Genomic DNA, 15,704 nt, shown 5'->3' on the forward strand with positions numbered 1-15,704 from the left:
TTACATTTAATGATTTGGTTTAGCAAACATTCATCATTGTCTTCTGTGTGCCAGGCACTGTGTGACCAGCAGGCCTTTGTGATTTCCTATGGGAAGTGGCTGTCCCTGCTATTCCCTGCTTATTGTGATTCATTCCTTCTTGGTTTTAAGATGCATGTTTATGATAAAATTGTATCTGCACTTCTCTTATGGCTGCTTTTTTTGTTGATTCATTCATTTAGTCAACAAACATTTAAAAAGTGTGTACAGGGCACTGCAGAAGCCTTTTATGTTTACACATAGTCAGCTGTTATACAAAAGCACACCCTGAAGTAATTCTTCCTTCCATGGGCACATATTTTTAAATGAAGTTTTTTTTTTTTTTGTTACTGTTTAAGCACTAACAATTTTATCTTGGATTTTATGGCTAATAGAGTTGTTCCAGTTAAAGGATTTGAAAACTTTTAAACCGACATCTTCCTTGGAAATTTGTCTTAGAGAAGAGGACCTGGGGGCTGGGTGTGCAGCTCAGTGGTAGACCACTTGCTTAGAATGTGTGAAGCCCTGGGTTTGACCCCCCAGCTCCTGGAGAGAGAGAGAAAGAAAAGAACTTAAGAATCAAAAGCTGGGAATTCCTAGGATTTATACTCTCCATAACAATTTAACTTATTTGCCTTTTAAAACCAGCAGAAAAAAAGGAAAAAGACAGAAATTTGATAATAAAGATTTAATAGTATTTAGTTTACTTGATTTTTATCTAAGGATTAACTTTTTTATATATCACCTCAGTTGGGGTACCTGGCACTTAATAGGGATCATTAATTTAAATATTTCCAGTCCTCCTTTACTATTAATGTGTCATATAAACAAATATCATCAAAGCCATTCAATGGAAACTGATTTCTTTATGGGAAGCTATACTTCTAAAACTCCCACTACAAAGAGAAGCAACCTGTCACATAATTTCATTTAGTCTAGGGATATTACAAGATGCAAAGCCTTCAGGCATAGAGAATACTTCCTGTTCATTCTGCACTATACAATGACTCTACCTTTGTTTGGAAGCTTGTGGGAAGTCATTAGATACTGATTACTCAGCCTAATGAGTTTGATTGATACCACATTGAAAGATGTTTTAAAGAAGGTTAAAAAGTCCAGAAATTGTGGGAAGTAGCTGATAGTTTTTTAATTAAATGTTTTACATATATTTATAGACAGTTGAATGCCCAGAGTTACATGGTCAGTTCAATGAGGTTTGATAAACTTACATATAGACCATTACCTCAGTCATTTTCATCTCCCCTGTTTATTGGCCATTTTCCTTCTTTCAGGAATCACACCAATTGCATAACATATTTTTGTTCTCATTAAACATTTTGAAGTAGGCAAAAGTAGTATTCCCAGTTGAAATTTTTTACAAAAGGGAAATGCTTCAGGAGAGCATAACATTTGCCTACTCACCAAACTGCCAACTCAGTGATAATGACAGGATTCAAACCTGGCTTGTCTGACTCCAGTTCCTTTACCATGTAGAGTGTCAGGTCTTCAAAACTGCAGCATCAGGAATCTCATGTGCAACATGGAACCATTTATGAGGTTTCATGGGCAAGCCACACTCAGCATTCCCCTCCCTCCATCTATTCTCTTCAGTGAGCATGTGCTCATCTGTGACCTTTACTAAGGTATAAGCTCTGATGAGGGAGAGGTCAGTAACATATTAATTTCTTACTTCCTTGTTCCAGAGACTATTCCAGTGATCTGTTCACAGTGGTAACTCAATAAACATTTGCTAAAACACACTGTTATAATTGTGTGTATTTTTAAATCTTTATAAATCTGCCTATGTAAATTTTCCTCTTTTCAAGTGATAAGGGGAAATATTTCAGTAAGTCTTTTCATGTGTTATAATTAGCAGAACACTGTGGAGACATGCTCCTACAGAAAACAAAATAATCTCATCCTCATATGGAATAGCAAAAAAATATATTACAACCTCCAATTACTGAGTTTTTACTACTTATCAGTCTCTGCTAAATGATTTATTTCCCTTATTTCTATATTGTGGCCAAAAGCACAATCTCTAAAATAAACTCCTTGGTTTAAATCCAACCTCTACTTTTTATTAGCTGTAGTTTTTTGGGGGGGCAAATCATTTTAGATGTATGTGCTTCAGTTTCTTCATCTTTGCAATGGGGTAACAGTGCCTATATAATCCATGGGAATTAAACATCTGGACATGCTTAGACATGGGCTTGGCCCATGCAAGGGTTTTTTGTTGTTGTTGTGACCTTGTTTACCTTTTTAAAATCACCAGTTGAAACCAATCTTTCCTTTCTCTTAATTACTTTCGGAAATCAAGATAAATATTGTGGTTCATATTGCCTTGCAGAAAATTTGGGTAAGACTTCTGGATGATTTCACTCTGTATAGGAGTTTTTTGAAATTTGAACAAATTTTGACAGAATGTTCTTAATATGTTTATGTGTAAAGTACAAATGTCTCAGAATTGCATGAAATGTATAATAACATCACTAACAGTGTTGTTAACTCTGGAAACCTCATCCTAAGCAAACACTGAGGTGAGGAAGGCTTAATGAGAAACCAATAATCTAGAATCTACTCAGCTGACATTAGAATTAAGGAAAAGATCTGCGTTTTGTAAGATTACTACAAAAGGCAAATATTTAATTAAAAACAACAAAAATCTAGTAAAAAATGGAGTGTCTTCCTTTTATTATCTGCTCTCAGCACTTCTATTCAACATTTTATTGGAGGTGACAACCAGGGCAATAAAATTAGGCAATAAAATAAAATAAAATGTAAAGAGATGAGAAAGGAAAAAACGATCTCTGTTCTAAGATGACAAGTTCTGAAGATTAAAAAAATCCTAAGGAAACTACTAAAAATATTTGAACTAATAAAAGAGATCAATGGGTTTGTAGGATACAAAAGTCAATGCACAAAAAATGAATTAATTGTATTTCTTTTCAGTAACAATGATCAAACTTAAAACAAAATTAAGACAACAATACCACTTAAAATGGCATCAGAAAGAATAAAAAACTCAGGAATAAATTTAAGAAAAGAAATAGTAAACTTAAAGCCTGGAAATTCCAAAACGCTCTGAAAAGAAATTAAAGAACTAAATAAATGAAAAGATACCCTATATTCATGTATCATAAGATTAAACATTGTTAAGATGGCAAATACTCCCAAATTCATCTAGAAATTCAATTTAACCTCTATCATAATTTCTGCTAAATCTTTGTGGGAACTGACAAACTAAACCTAAAATTTATATGGAAATTCAAGAGACCCAAGGTAGCCAAAACAATCAAGAACAGGAAGAACAAAGTTTGAGGATTCTTCCCTTTCAGATTTTAATTCTTAATAGAAAGCAACAGTAATCAAGACAATATCATGCTGGCATAAGAATAGATATGTAGATCACTGGAATAGAATAGGGAATTCTGCAAAAAATGTTCACATTTATAGTTAATTGATTTTTTGACAAAGATACCAAGACAAGTAAATGTGGAAAGAATAATCTTTTCCACAAGTTGTGCTAGGACAACTGTATAGCCACATGCAAAAGAATGAAGTTGGACTCTTACACTAAATACAAAACCTAACTCAAAATGGAACAAGACTTAAACATAAAAGCTATATCTACAAAACAAAAGATTATGTCTTTATGATCTTTGATTTGGCAATGTATTTTTAAACATAACACCAACAGCACAAACATCCATTACATGGATAAATTGGACCCTATCAAAATTAAAACTTTGGTGCTTCAAAAAATACTATCAAGAAAGTACAATTTACAGAATGGAAGAAAAGTTTTAAAAATAGTATATTGGATAAGGGGCTTGTATCTAGCATATAAAGATGCCTTATAACTCAACAATAAAATGACAAAAAACCCAATTAAAGTATCTGAATAGAATGGTGAATAGACAAAGGATCTGAATAAATATTTCTCCAAAGAGCATATACAAACAGACAGTAGACACATGAAAGGATGTTCAGCATCATTTGTCAATAGGGAAATGACAATCAAAACCATGATGAGCCAGGCGTGGTGGCACATGCCTGTAATCCCAGTGGCTCAGGAGGCTGAGACATAAGAATTGCGAGTTCAAAGCCAGCCTCAGCAAAAGTGAAGTGCTAAGCAATTCAGTGAGACTCGGTCTCTAAATTAAAAAAAAAAAATTAGGGCTGGGGATATAGCTCAGTGGCTTAGTGCCCCTGAGTTCAATCTCCAGTACCCCCACACCTCCCCCAAAAAACCCATGACAAGATACCTCTTCAAAACCACAAGGACAGTTATGATGCAAAAGTAAGATAATGACAACTTGGAGAAATCAAACCCTCATATACTGTTGTTAAGAATGTAAAATAATGCACCTGCTTTGGAAAACAGTGCAGCAACTCCTCAAGAGGTTCAATAGAGTTATCATTTGACCCAGCAATTATACTCTCAGGAATATATACAAGAGAAATGAAAACATACATCCACATAAAACCTTGTCCATGAACACTCATAGAAATGTTATTTATAATGGTCAAAGGTAGAAACAACAAACTTCTAAAAAATCCAGAAATGTAAGAATACAAAAAGTTAGGAAGTAGAAGAACAGGAACATGCACACATGTGCACACACATACACACACACACACACACACACACACACACACCCCATACATGTATATGTGTCCATCTCTATAGATAGATAGATAGATAGATAGATAGATAAGTATTGATAGCTATAAAGTCTGAACCAAAATGCAGGTGGTGCAACTATATTAAAATCAGGCAAAGTAAACTTTAAAGCAAGATCATTACCAGAGAGAAAGAGGGATATTTAAGTATGATAAAGGGATCTATCTACCTGATGATATCACTATTTTAATATCTGTACAACTAGCAATACAACTTCAAAATATATAAAAGAAAAACGGGCAAAAAATGAAAGGAAAAAATACTCTAAATTAAAATGAGAAACATTCACATTCTTTTTTCAATGGCTGATAGAATAATCACACACACACAGGAAGAATACAGATAATAGGAAAAACACAAATAATAAACTTGTCTAATTGAAGTTATAGAACAATGTGAACAAGAATGACTGAAAATACTCTTTTTATTTATTTATATTTTTTATAAGTACAGAGTAAAATACTTGGAAAAATTGTCCACATGCCTGGCTATAATGCAAACCTCAACAAATTTTAGAAAATTAAAATCATTCAGAGTATGTTTTCTGACAACAATGAAGTTAACTAGATATCATTAGTAATTAGAAAATCCCCTAACAACTAGAAATTAGGCAAACATATCTAAATTTCACCATTGGTTTAAATAAATATCACACCAGAAATTAAGAAATATTATAAAGTAAGTGAAAATAAAAATATATCAAAATTCTTAAGATGCAGCTAAAGAAGTGTGGGAACTTTTAGTTTTAAATGCATGTTAGAAAAAGCTGAAACTAAAAAAATGATGACTTTAAATTCCATCTCAAGAAAATGAAAATGATACAGCAAATCAAGTTCAAAGAAAGTAGATAGAATGATAATTCCTGCATCCTAAAAATGTTGTATTAAAAACAAAATGCATGTTAAGTGTTCGACACAAAGACAGAAACATGGGTAAGATGTTTATTTTTAAAATAAAACGTTGTTATCTATTTTTATTATTAGCCTAGGGACAATAAGAACTGGAAGATCCACCTCATTTCTCTTCAAGGGCAACATATGCACTTCACAGTGTTTATCTTTCTCATAATAACCTCCTCCTTTTGCTGGGAAATCAGCTAGTGGAGCTTCTGGTAGAAATTCTAAGCCAAAGTGGGGAAGGAACAAGTAGAACTAAAATTTATTGCTACTTCCTAGGTGACAAACATTGTCAAGCATACCACCCATGTTGGTTTATTCCACCCTTACAGGGAGCTGGAGAGGTAAAGACTAATGTGCACATTTCACAGCTTTAACCACTGAGGCTTCTACAGGTGAACCATCTAACTTGAGTCACTTAGCTGGAAAAGATAGAATGGGAGCTTAGACATCAGCCTGAGCCTAAAACTAGGGATGTGCATTAGATTGCATCATCAAAGTATCCCTTTAGCAATGGGGTAAATGAATCCTGGTTAAATCCAGTGTATGTATTCTCAGCTGTCTTGTAGGTCCCAACCTGGAAGAATTCTTTTTATGCTTTTTTCATGCGTCTAAAGGGTTTAGCAAATACCTATTTGGTCACTTTGAATCATGTACTTGTGGCTCAAAACTGGCCCTGCATACGCAAGAGTAAGGTCACTGTGGGACAGCCAGCCTGGGTGCAGAGCAGTGTCCTCACCAAGCTGATGATGAAAAGATCAAGATCTGTTTCAAAAGAGTAAACTGGGGCATTTTCTGGAGACACACTCTGTGCCAGCCCCTGTGTAAAGTCTTTATGTGAGGCTGTCCCCATTTCTGCAGTTCTGTATCTAGATGGGCCAGAACTTTCCATCTGTCCACTCTTCAGCTTCCAGCTGGGAAAAGCAGGGCAGCCAGGCCTAGCGGCTCAGCCTACCTAGGGTGAGCATGCCAACTGCCTCCAATTGTTGTGACAGTGACCAGATTCTGATGCTTCAGGTGGGGATGGAAGTGGGATGCAGGTGATCTACTCATAGGATAGTAATTATAGTGAGTGTGATGTTTAGATTAAGGAGAAAAAAAAAACATTCTTCACCATCATGTAATATGAATCTGTTCTCTATGGTTTCCATTAAAAAAAAAAATCCAGGAAACTAGACACTATCTTTCCCTTGTATTGCCCAGACAGACATGTGCTTGGTAAATTTTGCACCTAAAGAAAGAGACAAAGTGCATGATCCAGTTTTCCTGCTTTTGTAAAGTAGAACTCAGTTGGACTCCACACATGCTGCAATCATGGGGGAAAAATGAATGCTTTAGAAATACACACTCTTCATCAGACTGTTTAGATTTAAATTTAAAAATTTGGCATTGTAGAAAAGTGCAGAAAATATCTAATTTTATACATAACTTCATCTGTTAGACAAAAAAGTCAGTAATTTTTTTGATTGAGAAAGACTTTGGTTTGAAATCCAACCCTCCCTCCTGCTCCCCTCCCCACCCCCACAGAAGCCATCTAACCAGGGCCTAGTGACCAAGGGCACTCCAGGACTGGGGTTGCTGAGTGGATCACCAAATATTTCCATTTCTGCTACTGGCATTTCCTAAATTCTCCCCAAATGTCAACATTTAAAAAAAAAAAAAAAAACAAGTGTGTGTCACTTTAAATGAATGTGATAAAAACTTTAAATAGAAAACTAGAAAAAAAAGTGTATCTACAATAATAAGTCCTTAATAACTGAGAGAAAATGTTGGGAGGTTTTATTTACTTTTGGTAAATGTCTTATCCTCAAGGCAGCGCCAGGAAACTGAGATGATGTGAATGTTTTGTACTTGACGCATTATCACTATTGATAAATAAAAGCAAGATTTCCCCAGCAGCCACAAACTTTGAGTGGAAAAATCTACACCCTGTGATGGTGATCTAATTTCTAGTAAATAAAATCTACGATGAAGCTGTTCCAGATCCCAGAATTCTCGTTTTGGAGATGGGATACTTTGGAGGTCCCTGGGGGGACGTAAAATGTGGGATGTGGGGCATTGCTGATGGAAAATTCAGAGATTTTATTTATTCTCTGATGAATGTTTGGATTCATGAGACCAAGGGCATGGTTGTCTTTCATCCAACTCAAAGTGGACAGTCAGGGAACAATTTTTACAGGGAAAAAATATTTCTCTTGCCATTGAAACATTTCCCTGAGCCATCTCACCCCCAGCCTCCTCTCATCACCAAGGCAACCATGTTAAATAACATGGAAAGCCAGCCAGCCACTGTGCCCATGCTTAAGCCAGCCAAGAGAAGTCTTTTTTATCATTGCCAGCTCTTAGCATCTTGGTACATTCAGACTGATATAAAGCATCAAGTGGCAGGAAGAATCTTACATAGCAGCAATTCTCAAGTGTAGCCTAGTATCCTCAGTCTCTCCCATGCTTATGAACACTGTTGCCTGGACCCCTGCCCCAGGCCCACTGCATCATGAAGAGCCCAGGGATATGCATTGTAATAAGTGTTGCAAGTAATATGTATGTCACTAAAGCTTGATAACTGTTGATCTAGGGGGAAAGTCAGGGGATTCTAGTTCCTTACTTATTAATATTATTTAACAGATAAGAAAATACAGGTTTCCACAGGGAAATCACATGGCTTTTTCCTGGAGCTTTCCTCCCTTTTAGCTGCTTGTCTCAGTTAAGCAGAATAATTGGGTTCCCTCTCATGCCAACTGAACACCCTTCATAGATGATCTAAGAGTCATTAGTGGGTTGCCCTTGATAGTATATGATTGCATCAGGGACTCTGGTCATTCTTTCCCGACTTCACACTCAAGAGGACCTGTGGCTCCTGAGGCAGATAGGTACTGAAGTGTTAGATTCTGTGCAGATTTTTCAACCATTTTTATTTTATCCATTTATTTCAACACATATAGCTTAGAGATTTTAGGCGATTGCCAGGAGGCCAGCACCTTGCCAGCATAATTCTTCCTGCTCAGCAGGGGATTATCCACCTGAGAAAATTAATGTATGAAATAGTGAAGAAATAAAAGACAAAGTCAGAGAAATAGTTTTAAGGGAGTGCCTGATAGGTCCAGCCCATGCGGGAGCTGGTGCTGAACAGTTAGAAAATGGCTCTCATTATTTGTTTGTTTGTTTGTTTTCGTGCTCAGCTTGTTGAGTTCTTTATATACCCTAGAGATTAGTGCTCTATTTGATGTGTGAGGGGTGAAAATTTGCTCCCAGGATATACGCTCCCTGTTCACATCACAGATTACTTCTTTTGCTGAGAAAAAACTTTTTAGTTTTAATCCATCCCACTTGTTGATTCTTGGTTTTAATTCTTGTGCTATAGGCATCTTATTAAGGAAGTTTGGGCCTAGCCCCAGGTGATGAAGATTAGGGCCTACTTTTTCTTCTATTAGACACAGATTCCTCTAAATGGGCCAAGGACCTGAACAGACACTTCTCAGAAAAGGATATATAATCAATCAAGAAATATATGAAAAAATGCTCATCATCTCTAGCAATCAGAGAAATGCAAATCAAAACTACTCTAAGATACCGTCTCACTCCAGAAAGAATGGCAGCTATTATGAAGACAAACAACAACTGTTGGCGATGATTCGGGGGAAAAAAGGTACACTCATATATTGCTTGTGGGACTGCAAATTTGGAAAGCAGTATGAAGATTCTTTGGAAATCTGGGAATGGAATCACCATTTGACCCAGCTATTCCTCTTCTTGGACTATACTCAAAGGAACTAAAAACAGCATACTACAGGGACCCAGGCACATCAATGTTTATAGGAGCACAATTCATAATAACTAAACTGTGGAGCCAATCTAGATTTCCTTCAGTGAATGAATGGATAAAAAAATGTGGCATTTATACACAATGGAATATTACTCAGCAATAAAAAAGAACAAAATCATGGCATTTGCAGGTAAATGGATGGCATTGGAGAAGATTATACTAAGTGAAGTTAGACAATCCCCCCCAAAAAAATGCCAAATGTTTTCTCTGATATAAGTAGGGTGACTCAAAGTGGGGTAGGGAAGGAGAGCATGGGGGGAATATTATTTCTAGATAGGGAAGAGGGGTGGGAGGGAAAGGGAGGGGGAAGGGGAATAGCAAGGATGGGGGATGTGATGGTCATCATTATACAAAATGTTATGTATAAAGATTTGAATTTGGTGTCGACATACTTTAATACAAACAGAGATATAAAAAAATTTGTGGTATATATGTTTTAAGAATTGTAATGCAAAAAAAGAGAGTACATGTATAATGGCATAATTTTGGCTTGAACATACTTTATATACAGAGATATGAAAAATTGTGCTGTAAATGGGTAATAATGAGTGTAAGGCATTCCACTATTGTCATGTATGTAAAAAATAAAATTAAAAATTTTTAAAAAATCCTGAAAGAGCTCTGACAATTCATGTGTCCAGTGGTGAATCATCTTTTGCTCTTTTCCCCTCTTTTATAAGGGATCACACTAAATTAGTTTTCACTTTTTTTCTTTGCCTGCAATTATTAGCTTTCTTGGCTTTGTCAGAAAAATCCATTGGAAAGTTTATCTCCTGGGGCAAATCTCAAGGAAAGAGCATGTTTATCACTTCAAGGGGCTGTAATCCAAAGCCAGCCCCAGGTCCACCCACCAGTTTTATAACACATGAACTGGAGGAGAAAGTGTCCACGTGACTGAGCAGCAGTGATACAATAATCCCCTATCACAAGCCTCATGGTCTCCCCAGCCTGTCTTTGTTCTCTGACCTCTGTTGATGAAATGTACAAGCTGAAAAGAAAAAAAAAAAAAGAAAAGAAAATGGCTCCCATGGTCTATTTAAGAGGGTACATCAAAGGCAGGTTTCAGGAGTGGAGTTTTGCTTCATGATGTCTTGAAGTCAACAGGTTGATTGGCATCTTGGCAGGCCACACCCATCTCTGAGAGACTGTGTGGCTACAGCAGGACATCCCATTTCTGGTGCTGTGGGGGACCTGGCAGAGCCTAATAGAAATTCACATGTCTCTGGACCATCTTAACTGGAAGTTCCCAGATACTAGATTTTTCTACTCACTTGCTGGGATGCCAGTTTGGTCCACACATAGTCCACAGATGGCTCTCGACATTAAGCTTTATCAATATGATACATAAAAGCAACCTGGTGCTTTGTTACCTGAGCATTTACCTGGCCAATTCAGAGGAAATTTTATTTTTAAAATTATTTTTTCCTTCTGACTATACTTGTCAATCCAGTTCAAATTGGTTAACATGATGGGATGTAAATCAATATTTGGCTTCTGCTTATCCTAAATTATTAATTTATTACATAGTCAAAATAATGGACTAGGGAGTTTTAATAGTATTTAGTGCCATCTCAGGGTTGTCTACACTGTCAGAGTAAATAGGCCATTCCCATTGTTAAAAAATTGTATAATATGTATCTTGCATTTCCTGCCTTTAAAAATATTTTTCTTTTTTACATTTAAATAAAAACTAACCATCTAAGAAGCTTGCTGCTTCCCTAAAATGGAGGTTGCAAATGGTTCCTGTTTTTGTTTTTCTTTTAAAAAAAATAAAACAAAACAAAAGGTTTTGGAGATATAATTCACATGCCACACAATTCACCAATTTATAGTGGACAACCTTGGAACTTCTAGGCCAATCAACACTTCACATTTATTTCAGTCAAAGCATTAATCATGTGTTCTGGGAAGTCTCTCAGCTTTGAGGTGATCCCAGGGAAGCAGTGGAGCTGTTTGAACACAGTAGATCTGGGTTCTAGTACCAGGTCTTCTCCTGGGACTCAGTGCAGGTTTCCTTACTTCCAAAATAAGAAAATGACAGTCCCAATCTTGCAGGGATGTTCAAGCTAATTTAAATGCTCACATCAAAAAAGCTAGCTTAGGCTCTTGGAATAAACATCAAGGTTACATTTTTTTCTTTTTAAAGCACAATAATTTTATTTTATTTTATTTTTTTTTATTTTCTGCCACATTTATTTATTTATTTATTTTTTATTTTTGTAGTTTTATTTTTTATTTTTTTTTATTGGTCGTTCATAACATTACATAGTTCATAATACATCATATTACACAGTTTGATTCACGTGGATTATGAACTCCCCCTTTTACCCCATATACAAATTGCTGTATCATATCAGTTTCCCTTCCATTGCTTGACATATTGCCTTTCTAGTGTCTGATGTATTCTGCTGTCTGTCCTATTCTCTACTATCCCCCCTCCCCTCCCCTCCCCTTTTCTTTCTCTACCCCTTCTACTGTAAATCATTTCTTCCATTTGTATTATCTTGTCTTGCCCCTCCTTTCCTCTTATATGACATTTTGTATAGCCCTGAGGATCGCCTTCCATTTCCATGCAATTTCCCTTCTCACTCCCTTTCCCTCCCACCTCTCATCCCTGTTTAATGTAAATCTTCTTCTCAAGCTCTTCGTCCCTACCCTGTCCTTGTTTACTCCCCTTATATCAAAGGAGTCATTTGGTATTTGTTTTTTAAAGATTGACTAGCTTCACTTAGCATAATCTGCTCTAATGCCATCCATTTTCCTCCAAATTCTATGATTTTGTCATTTTTTAATGCAGAATAATACTCCATAGTATATAAATGCCACATTTTTTTTATCCATTCATCTATTGAAGGGCATCTAGGCTGGTTCCACAGTCTTGCTATCGTGAATTGAGCTGCTATGAACATCGATGTAGCAGTGTCCCTGTAGCATGCTCTTGTTAGGGCTTTAGGGAATAGACCGAGAAGGGGAATAGCTGGGTCAAATGGTGGTTCCATTCCCAGCTTTCCGAGAAATCTCCATACTGCTTTCCAAATTGGCTGCACCAATTTGCAGTCCCACCAGCAATGAACAAGAGAAAGCACAATAATTTTAAAGGACACAATAGAAAAAGAAACAGCATTCTACTGTGAGGCAGAGAGAAAGAACAAGTCAAAAAACAAAGCGAGTCAAAAATCAATTTAAAATATTATTCTTTGCTTCTAGACTTTGACCAACTGCTCCATAGAAGTATAAACAGCTTAAGGAAAGTAGAAATAAAGCTCAGAGTTCATCTAAATGTGGATTAGCCCTGCTGTTTTCTGGGTCACCTTTCTCTGCCACTCAGAGATGCTGGCTCAAGGAAATATAAATGAAATTTAATTCCCTTCAGAAAGATATACGAGGGTGCTTTTCTCCAAAGAAGAAATCAAATCATGAAATTTGAATACAAACAAGTTTCAGTTTGGAAAGCTACTGGGCTGCATGTGTAATGGAAAGTAAACAGGACAAGGAGTTCAAGGGCAGGGATTCAATCCTGGGTCAGCCACAACCTAAGCCAAAGTTAAATGAGATCTGTGAAACTTTGGTTTCCAAATCTGTTAAATGAGGATGAGGTTGATGATCGCAGCTATGACAAGCATTACTCTAAAAACTAAATAAGAGAAAGGACATGAAATGAGATTGGGAAGAGGAAAACATTATACTGATGTTAATTATTATAATTATTCTAATCTACTGTATTGAAATTTCCACACCGAAATGCAACCATTCTGCTTGCAGAAACAAAAACAGAAAGAACTAGCCCAACAAAGACCAGGATGACAGTCTAGTCTTGTCAACAATTAGTTATCTGAATGTATATGGTACATTTCTTTTCTCAAGGTCTCAGCCTGTCTTCAGCTTGGTCTATTTCCCAGACTTGTGAAGTTCTCATGAAGTTCTCATAAAAACCAATCTTACAATTAAAAAAAAAAATACTGAAGTACTACACACCTTAGTCACAGGCATTAGCCATGATTGTCTTTAAGAGTTGACTTTACCTCAGTGGAGTCAGAGAAAAGAATTCTTTACGTTGGTTTTTCTTGAACTTCTTTTATTGTCAAAAGGATCCATTTCCACTCTTCAAAATATAATGATTTTCCAAATTAGGCTCCCAAATATAATATAAGAAAACTATTACCAGTCACATATGTGAATTGAAAAGGGAAGATTACAGTATTGATTTCTCACTTAGCTCTTTGCAAAATGAAATTTAGAAGAATCTCTGCCATCCTCGTCATGTTGATCCATGTTCAGCACAAAGTTCTGATGTAATAACTGCAGGACCTCTTTCATAAGGAGGAAATGTCATCACAAAGCCAGACCATTAAAACTGGGTTTCTTTGGGAAAAAAATTAGTCCAGAAAGAAACCGGACATGTCAACATGATATTCAAAATCAACTTTTCACTATATTAGTTGATGCAGGGCAAAAGGGAAAAAAAGTCATGAAAAGGCATTTTTCCAGTCTTTCTCTTATTTGGGCTGTAAGTAGAACATATTGAGAAACAGCAATAACTTTAACAAATGAATTCTTAGAATTACACATGAAGAAATAAGTAGTCATAAAACTCAATTGTAGTAGAATAAAACAATAAACACCATAGAGTCCAATAATCTAAGTAAATACTATGATAACTGCACGTGTTTCCTTCATCTTTTGATTTCCCTTTATTTCTGGTGCTCAGATGACATTTCTACTTCAGTAGGTATTTCTTCATTCATCCTTGGTGTTTATCCTTCTTAATTTCTACTAGAGCTGGTTTTCAGATTCAATCTTTTTTTAAAAAATGTACTGATTCATACTTTTTAAAACTTTTTTAATAGTATGGTGATGGCATTTATTGTGTGTGTGTATGTGTGTGTATGTGTGTGTGTGTGAGTGTGAATGTATGTGTGTGTGCATGCTTCCCCTTCATTCTGTATTCCATCATGAAAGCTGAGACTGTTTTTTAAAAGATAGCTTATTTCAAACCCATGATAAATGTTAACTATAAAAAAATAGTTCTGTAGTTAGCCAACAACATTCTACTTTAATGGGACTGAAGAAAAACCTGAACATACATACATGTAATCAGTACAAAGCACAGGCCTCTCTGTGAACATAACCCCAAGATGGGGGATGATCAGGCAGATGGGGAAGGGACACTGTGATGGCATTACTAAGGCAATTATGTCACTCGCTGATGGAGAGGTTACGAGAGCAAAAGTAACCCATTAAGGGAGATATAGAAAGAGCCCTTGACAAACAATTAATGAAAGCTAGAAATGAAGGCAGCTATGTCAACCGATGTCTACACATGCTCAGGGCAGCAACCATGACTTTGTAGAACTGGACTGAGATAAGATTAAGTGTGGTTAGAATAATTGGAATTTCTAGAATACTTGTTCATTCTTGTACAAGAACATTTATAAACTATAGGTAAAAACTACTGTTATGGTCATATTAAGGTCAGTTTATTAAATGTCTAATTTTAAAAGAAAACATTTCAAAGTATTTTAATTCTATTTCTGAAGTTTCATACTCAAAATTCTTAGGGAACACTGTATTGGTAACTTTAGTTTTTTTTTTTTATCTTAGTGGATAAAGAAGGGCATTACAATAGCATAATATATATGATGACTGAAATTTGATGTTACTTTAATTTGGTCAAAGGCAATCATTAATTATCTAGAAAATACAAGGTACCTGGGAAAGTATTGGACGATGCACAAAAATGAATGAGCACATTCCTTGCCCTCCAGAAATTTATAAATACAGAAGCTATTTCATTTTTTATATGAACTCTCAACTTCTGAAAAGACATGTAAATGTTTCCTCACTGTTCTTTGATTCCAAGTGTATTTTTTAATGTTTCCATATTTGTGGCTACTATTTTCATTCTGACTAGTTTGGAAATAAAGTATGATTCTTACCACCACCATCACTAACAATATCACCCACATGTCTAAGATGTATATGAATAAATACACAAAACGCAAGACTCTAGCTCAAATCCAATGACCCAATTGCATGATCAACTCACAGCATGGTAATAAGCAAGTACCAAATAGTACTCATCAAAGCAAAGTTACTGCTACTGATCTCAGCTGTTCCTTACTGAGCGAAAACTGGGCATTATAACCGAGTTAATCTTACATGTTTTCCCCATATTATGTTTCTTAGGATACTGGTCTTGAGAAATGTTTTCCCTAAAAATGTCATCCCTTGGCCAGTGCTATATCTATATTTCCTTCTTAAGGATTCACAGGCACATTAG

This window comes from Urocitellus parryii, chromosome 5, assembly GCF_045843805.1.
Source record: "Urocitellus parryii isolate mUroPar1 chromosome 5, mUroPar1.hap1, whole genome shotgun sequence".
Taxonomy (NCBI): Eukaryota; Metazoa; Chordata; class Mammalia; order Rodentia; family Sciuridae; genus Urocitellus; species Urocitellus parryii.